The sequence below is a fragment of the Battus philenor genome, unplaced genomic scaffold, assembly GCF_028537555.1.
Source record: "Battus philenor isolate CCGP_79_NKW_IND1 unplaced genomic scaffold, ilBatPhil1.0.hap1 SCAF_9, whole genome shotgun sequence".
In the NCBI taxonomy this organism is placed as follows: Eukaryota; Metazoa; Arthropoda; class Insecta; order Lepidoptera; family Papilionidae; genus Battus; species Battus philenor.
The window spans coordinates 15144088-15152810 of NW_027181759.1; the positions used below are offsets into that span (position 1 = coordinate 15144088).

The 8723-nt window shown below is 32.0% G+C and overlaps 1 non-coding gene across 1 annotated transcript; it reads left to right on the forward strand.

Annotated features, from left to right (window-relative positions):
- Positions 1-7069: 7069 nt before the first annotated feature.
- Positions 7070-7141, forward strand: TRNAQ-CUG (transfer RNA glutamine (anticodon CUG)). Its single transcript has one exon. It is a non-coding gene; the product is annotated as a tRNA-Gln (tRNA).
- The last annotated feature ends 1582 nt before the right edge of the window (positions 7142-8723 follow it).

Here is an 8723-nt window from a genome sequence, read left to right on the forward strand (position 1 = left end):
GTCGCCGGATGATGGCAGACCAAGACCGGTGGTGGCGATCTTTGGAGAAAGTCTTTGTCATGCAGTGAAAGTCATATCACAACGCGGTTTCGCTAACATATATATATATTTAATTTTGTTGTTATCAAATATTTCCACACACACATACGCACACGCACACGTACACGCCCACGTACACGCACATACACACATAATTAAAATTACGTTTATAATAGCAACGGTTGTAACGTTAGAATCTAAATACAGCAGTGATAAGCGATATTTTGTGATTTTAAAAAATAATGAAACACATTTTAATTTCTTTTTCAAATAATAGAATTTTATCTATATGTATAACAAAATAATGTATCGTATTTTTCATAATTTTAGTACTATTCGTTATAAATGCTAGAAAATATATACATAGTTATATAATAGTAAAGAAACAAGTACAATGGGCGGTCTTATCACACGAGGTAATTTTTTCCAGACAACCATAGCATTGAAACAGTAGAAGTATAAATAACGTCTAGTTAACGTGTATATATAGACTAAACATACATATGTTATATACAAACATATGTATATAGTATGTACCTATAATGAATATTGTATAATTCACAATTATAAATGTAAAAATAAATCAAAACATTAAACTGACTTGGATTCCTCTTGTCTTAGAAAGAATAAATAAACGGATAAAAAATATCAAAGTACAGTAATGTATCTGATTTATCAGGCAATTAAAAATAAACATTTTACGTTTTAAAATTTTCATTTTTCACTTCCATCATTGATATAACTGCCTATAATAATTGTCCAATATAATTTTTTGAAATGTAATTAGATATTGTAGTGGTAGCCCGGATGTAAGAATGATATTTGCGATTCTAGGTCTTGGGTTTGATTATGGCGATTAAATCTTATATAATTCACTCTTTGCGTATTAATTATATAGGATTGTCATGCAAAAAAGCTTCCAGAGGATAAGTAGTAGCATCATTTGCGTACCATAATACCACACTGCGATCGCCAACCCGCCTGCCAAGCGTGGCGATTGTAGTACATACCCAGCAGTGGGCGTCTATAGATATCTTTGGGCAGTGGGATTTAAGGCCCAAATGACGTCTCAGCAGACTGTATTGCCAGAAGCTGTTAAACATTAATTATTGTAACATGTTTTAGAGCGATCACATTGCTCATTTATAATTTGTGAAATAAATTAATTAACTTTGTTATATACAAACTGACAGAAGCAGCAGTTAAATTACAGTGTATAAGGTCAGCACATTAAACGCAAAGTTTCAATACTCATTATTTTAACAAATATATTTTGAAAATTTTAACATATATAATGTATGGATTATAATCACTGAAAGTTGAAATTTTATCCAGAGCAATGTTTAATATTTTAGTTGTGCATTAATAATTGATTTTAATTTTATTTGATATGATAATACAGCAAAAAATAAATATCATTTTAATATGTTTACTGACCTCTATACCACCATCGATGTTCATTTAAATCAGTGATTCCCAAAGTGGTCTATATCGACCCCTAGGGGTCTATGACAACCTGCAAGGGGTCTACGTCAGCGAAAAAAAATTTGGGGGTCCATGAAATGGAAAGGGGGGTCCACGATAGTGGATCTCAACACATACACTGATAGTACCTATTTACTTACATCATACTATCTTATAATATCAAAACATTTACATTATTTATAAAAGTACCTATGAAGTAAAAAAATTATTATATTTGTTTATAAAATTGTGTAAGTTGTAGGATGTTGTTATTCGCTTTGTGGTCACAATAACATTACATATACATACATTTTGAACTTGTAAAAACCTGGGAGTCGCAGTCTCGTGTTTATTTAATGTTAAGTATATTTTACTTAACAAATACAGAATTAATTTGAGTAGTTTTAATTTAAATTCAATTAATAAATGTATAAATTAACATGTGTTTTTACTTTAAGTTTGTAACACTAAACTTCACTACAGTTAGAAATTTACAGGAAATCAATATCAGGTAAGTGGGGGTCTACCCAACATGGAAAAACATGGCAAGGTGTCTACGACACAAAAAAGTTTGGGGTACTCTGATTTAAATAAAAGTATACCAGACGTTGATTGAAGAATTTTCGTAAATCATAAAACACTTTCTTAAAACAAGTATATAGCAATTAAAATCCAACGGAACGTATTTTGTTAATGGATTCTCTTTGAATGCTTAATGATGGACCATTTATTTTCCCTTTACATACTTTGTCCCATGATAACACTGTAAAAGGTTAGGGAATAGGATAATGTATAAATCGACTTATGTTTGATTTACAGCCTATTACCGAGGCTAAATATTTCGAGAGAAAAGATAAATGTTTAATGTGAAACTCCATTGGACAGTCTCGTGGGATCTTAACGCGGGTCATTTCTTAATGGAAGGGTATAATGGTTTTTATATGATTTGTTTAAATTAAAATCGGATAAGTTCGTATAAGCGAAATGTATAGGTGACCAAATTCTCTGTCTTTTTGATGGCATTTCTCACAGGAAACTTACTTTTTTTCTGGTGTTTATTTTTTCAGAATCTATTTAAAGTGCTGTAGTTGTCGCTAACGTGTCAACCTATCTATCTCATCTTCTAAAATATTTTCTCCAATTACAAGAGCGCTTCTTCTTTGGATTTTTCCATTATAGTCATCTTCTTCATCTAATCCCACTACTCTTATGTCTTGACTACTTTCACAATCTTTTTCATCACTCCTTAATCATGATCGTCTAAACCAGTGATTCCCAAAGCGGTCTATATCGACCTCTAAGGGTCTATGACAACCTGCAAGGGGTCTACGTCAGCGAAAAAAAATGGGGGTCCATGAAATGAAAATGGGGGTCCACGATAGTGGATATCATACATATACACTGATAGTACCTATTTACTTACATCATACTATCTTAAAATATCAAAACATTTACGTTATTTATAAAAGTACCTATGAAGCAAAAAATAATTAATATGTTACGTATATTTTACATAACAGATACAAAATTTTATTTTGAGTAGGTTTAATTTAAATTCAATTAATAAATTTATAAATTAACATGTGTTTTTACTTTAAGTTTTTAACACTAAACTTCACTACAGTTAGAAATTTACAGGAAATCAATATCAGGTAAGAAGGGGGTCTACCCAACACGGAAAAATATGGCAACTCTACGACACAAAAAAGTTTGGGGAACTCTGGTCTAAACTTTACAACATTTCTTTTTTAATTTTTCCATTCATTCGTGTCATCGTGTTTTTGGCAGTCACATCTTCTTGTGGTTCTGCAATTTTATCTTCTAATTTATTTAATGGCATCTTTATAATAGCAGAACTAATGCCTTTGGAATTTCTTTACTAGTCAACCCAATGCGGTGCATATATAATACGTATGTTGAAATGTTCTTTACAAGTTAATTAGTCATACGAACATATGCTATTTATATAAACACTTTAATAGGAATACATGATATATACATATGCTACATATATAATACTTTATAAAGTAGTTACAACGATTCTCACGATAACAGGTCTGGAACCTTCTTTTCAAACAGATCCGGTAAATTTGAAGGCACTGTTCTAGATCTCGAACCTTCTTTTTAAACATATCCGGTAAATTTGAAGGCTCTCTTCTTTTCTAATCTTCTTCCAGTTGTTACAAATCCTAGTTATCTATCACGTGGTGATCTTTTTTTCTGCCTTCTTTCTTGATTTCTTTCATCATAATCGTATCATCGTGTTCTTGGCTGATCTTTCGCTCTATTTCTTGGGCATCATCTACTTTCGATGGAATCACAACTTTTTGGATCTTGGCTTCGTCTCTAAATTTCCTCAAGTAGTCAGAAACCTAGATAGTAAGTTTCTAGCTAGTAAATTTTCCCATGTTCTTATAATTGTCCATGCCAATGTACTTCGGTATCTTCGTTTGGTACTTCTATACCCGAGTATTTTATTATTCCAGTATTGTTGTAATGACTCTTTTATGTTTTATAAACTAATTTTTCCAGTCAACAAGAATAAAGCGATTTTGAAATATTGGAATATGTCATGCGAATTAATTCTGGCAGTACAACGTCTGCAGAGAAAATATTTAAAACTAAAAATGTTAAAATTTAAACAAGTAAAAAATAATTTATTTTAGTATGAGATAATCGGATTTTTAACTCTTTTTCCGTATTATATTATCATTACATTATTTATTATTTCTGAATATATTATATTTGAACGAAATATAACATATACTAATAAACAGCAAATGAGTTATAATTTCATATCTTTTAACTAACATATTAGGGGGATCGGAAAGTAAAGTCGCTTTCTTAAGTTAAATTCATACGACTTTTATTTCTAATCAAAAATATATTCAACTTCGTTATCAACAACCTTTTGCCATCTAGTATACAAATCAATGCCGGAGCTGTAAAAAATCAATCGGTTTTTCTGTAAAATATGTCGACAAAAGACACTACTTTCTGGTCCCCATATTATATTAAATTTAAGATTCACAATGTACCCTGCAATAGTAGTAATCTTCTGGTATTATCTATTGTAGTATATGTCATACATATTATAAATTTGTAGTCACTGACTTCTATCTTCTGTATTTGTGAACAGTTAATATCTTGTATATTTTGTACGTCTGTTGAAAATTGAATCTAAGGTATATGGTCGCAAGACTCATTTTTAAACAACCAGTCTGCCACTTAATGCTCATTAAGTCAAATATAAAACGTATTTCCCTTCATAATTTCAATAAGGCTTTTGTAACGTGAAAAATGTATATGAAATATACATATATTTTTAACATAATATTCGTGGCGTGAAACACGATTCATTATATATATACAAGTTTAATTATCGTGCTATTTTTGTACGCTTTGCAAATTTACAAAGTCAAATTCGTTATACATTTAATTTAACCTTTTTTTTTTCATAACACGTGTCTCTTACTGTGACGAAGGTAATAAATTTTGTTATTTATTTATATATATTCATATGTTTACAGCCTTTTTTAAACCTGTATCAATTACCTCACTTATGTATATTAATACATGAATATCAGAAGATATATAAAGTTAATGATGTACAGGGTGATTAGATATAGGTGTAAAAGAATTAGGTTGATGAATGTATAGCTCATTTGCAGTCAATTAATGTATGGTGTGTATCCAGAAATATTCGTGGGTTTTTATAGCTTTTTCGGAAGTGAGTCGAGTGTATTTCATGTGTTTAGGTAAGTTTTGTTTGATAATCCGAGAAATTGCCTTCGGTGGGATTCTCGTTTCTCTGGAAAGGAATTTCTGCTTCCTTATTGGATTTCGACGAGTTCTGGCCTTGACTGCATTTCGGTCTGGTTTGTTCGAATAGACTGTCATCAACAGACATGGTTTCAGTGAACCTTTGGATGGTAAGATACACAAACAATATAATAATCCCTAACGTTTCAACGTATCAAAAATATCGGCTAGCTACTTACCTACTTCGTATAGTGCAGTTACTGCAATCCTATTCTCTTTAGTGCCCCACTTCATTTTCAAAACAAAAAACATACAATGATGTCGGGAAAAAGTCTATTTTAAACGGTTTTATTTAGTTCGACCCGTACGGAATTTGTTTATTTGGGTCAAAATTAGAAATTAAAATTTAAGCACCTTCCCGTTGTCAGATTAATCTGAAATTTGGTACACACATTTAATTTAGATGACAATACAATATAATAAAATCAATAACGTTATAAATCTAAGATGGCCGCCGATACAAAATGGCGGATTACATATTTTTCCTTAACCCTCTCAATATGGGTATCAAATGAAAGGGCTACACTAGTGAAACACGATGATTATGTCAAAATTTAAAATTCAAGATGGACGCCGTTCCAATATGGCGGACTAGGTACGTATTTTTCCACAACCACACATTATGGGTATTAAAAAACCGTTTAACTTAAAAGTTTCTAAATGTATTTTTTATCGTAGAAACTAATGTTTGAAATTAAAATTATTTTTTTTTAAATTGTCTGTAAACAGCCAGTAACATAATTTATGGCTAGACTAGGTATATTAGTGATATGGGTAGTGATAGTCCAGCGGTAAAGGATTGAGACTTGCAATCACAGATCTCGGGCTTGATTCTTGGTTTTTAATCTTATTATTAAAACATATTACATTTATTAAATAGGATTGCCATAGTTAGCAAATAGGTTTCCAGAGGATTGATAGCAGCATCCTCTGCGTACCATAATACCACACTGCGTTCTCGAACTCGCCTACAAAGCGCGGCGATTTCTTGCAGTGGGCGTATATAGGCTGAATCTAAGATATAGGCAAAGCTGACACATGATATGTGAGACGAAACACTGCTGTGGCATATAATATGAAAATTCATAAACCTTCTCTTTAAAATTAAAAATTCACGAAAACGATAATAAATAATGTTTCTATAACATAATTTCGTATCGTCTCCATCGAAATTCCCAGTGCGCGAATGGGAAATTTCCGCGGAGGTAAGTGAATAGGGTTGCCTTAAAAAGGAATTGTTTTCGAAATTACCATTTCACAAAGAGGAAATTTCCACGAAAAGTGAATAGGGTGGAGTCTTGAAAAGGAATTGTTTTCACGCTTAAGTGATTATTTTATGACATTATTCGCTCGTTCGGTTTAATGAACATTTTTTTTATATATCTTGTAAATTAAATTCTTCAGGCAATCTTAAAACAGAAGGTATATTAAAGTACACACAGAAAAAATTAAATCGAGATAAGAAATTTATAAATCTAGTGATGTTCGTTTTTTGAAAGTGAATTGTGTCTTTTACCATTGAACTTCTTTTTTATGGATTCAGTAACTGTTGTGGTTTCTAAGTAAGAAAAGGACCAATATTTACCACTTCCGCACATGCAGTAGTAGTCGTGCAACAATGTGCACCGCCCGCAGTCTGCTGATAAATGCGTATGCGGCAAACAATACAATAATAGAATCCTTTATATTAAAATAAACATACAAGGTTTTCTAAGGTATATGAGATCAGACACATTGAATAACAGGTTCCATGGTGTAATGGTTAGCACTCTGGACTCTGAATCCAGCGATCCGAGTTCAAGTCTCGGTGGGACCTATTTCTTTTTTCATTATTATAATTTTCTAAAATTAAATTCTTTGTTGAATAATTTCTATAATGAAGTGTTGATCGCTGCTCTGACATATATCTTCTTATTTTTAGCAGACGGACGTCCACTGCAAGGCATATGGTTACTACTACATATATACAGTATGTATAAATATGTACATCTAAACGTATTAATTATTAGCATAACATTTTTTCTTTCGTATCTGTGTGGGGAGGGGGAAGAGAAATCTTCTGTCAAACACTCTGCCCTCTGGAGGAAGAACAGTGTTATATGGGATTATTACCCACTAAAACCTTCTTGATGGTCGTCTTCGGAACCTTTGGAGGGGTCACCGGATCCTCCTATGAACCTCGTAGCTGTCCTTTAGTACGTTGCCAAGATACATATCGGGAGGAAGCTGTGCTTTCTCCGGCATCCTGCCTGTACTGCAGCAATACTTGACTACTTCGCGATGCTGCCTTTCATGGGTTTGCACAGAGCGGTAGATAAAGGCAACCACCTTCAACGCCCGCAAACTAGATGCTCTTATAATCGCCTCTTAGAGGCAGGGTACCTTAGCCCTATTCTAATGATCCCGGGGTGGGGGCTTGAAAATAATCTAACCTAAAGGCAACCATGAGACATTTTATTATAAAGCCTCTCCAAAAGTCTAACAAAGAAATTCTCTGCGCTATTGTTTGACAACATGTGAAAACAAATTGATTGATTGTTAAAAAATAAAAGAAATATTTTGTAAAAATATAAAGAAAAATTTTGAACAATTATTTATCTGCCTTTTGTTCTCTCATGGCTTCTACATGTTATTTATAATCGGCGTTAACTATTCGTATGAGAAATTATAAAGCGGTAGTACATATATATATATAGATATATACACACACACATATATATATATATATATATATATATATATATATATATATATATATATATATATGTTATTCATTTATTAGCATTACAAGTACATTCAAGGTTGGTTATAAGTATCTTTTTCACACCTTCACACATCAACCAAAAAGCGGCATAGATTTTTTATATGGAAACAAAATTTTTTTTCATTAAATTTTGTAAATATACTTATACGAAATTCATTTATAAGCATTTTTTCCATTTATATAAACGTGCAAAATATGTATAGTGACGCTAAGGGAGCAGCAGGGGCACCAAACCGATATATATATATATATTATACTATCTACGTATACATAATAATAATAAAGCTTTATTTTGCTCCATAAAAATGACTTAAAATTAGTAATTTTAAATAGCAGTTTTACTAATTTTGTACCAAGTTTGTATGGACCTCTAAGGGTAAAAGCCTTCTCCAAAGCTTTCCATTTTCCTATATCTTTGGCAACTCGTCAGCCTGGCATTAGGTCTGCCTTTCGCTCTGGTACCTCGTGGTCCCGTCCATTTTATAACCCTTTGTGTCCACCTTTTATCAGCGGACCACGCCACTTGACCTACCCAGCTCCACTTTCTTTCGAGGAAATAGGTAAGTGCATCTATTATACACGTTTTTTGCGGATGGCCATGTTCCCTATTTTATCTTTTAATTTGATATCACAC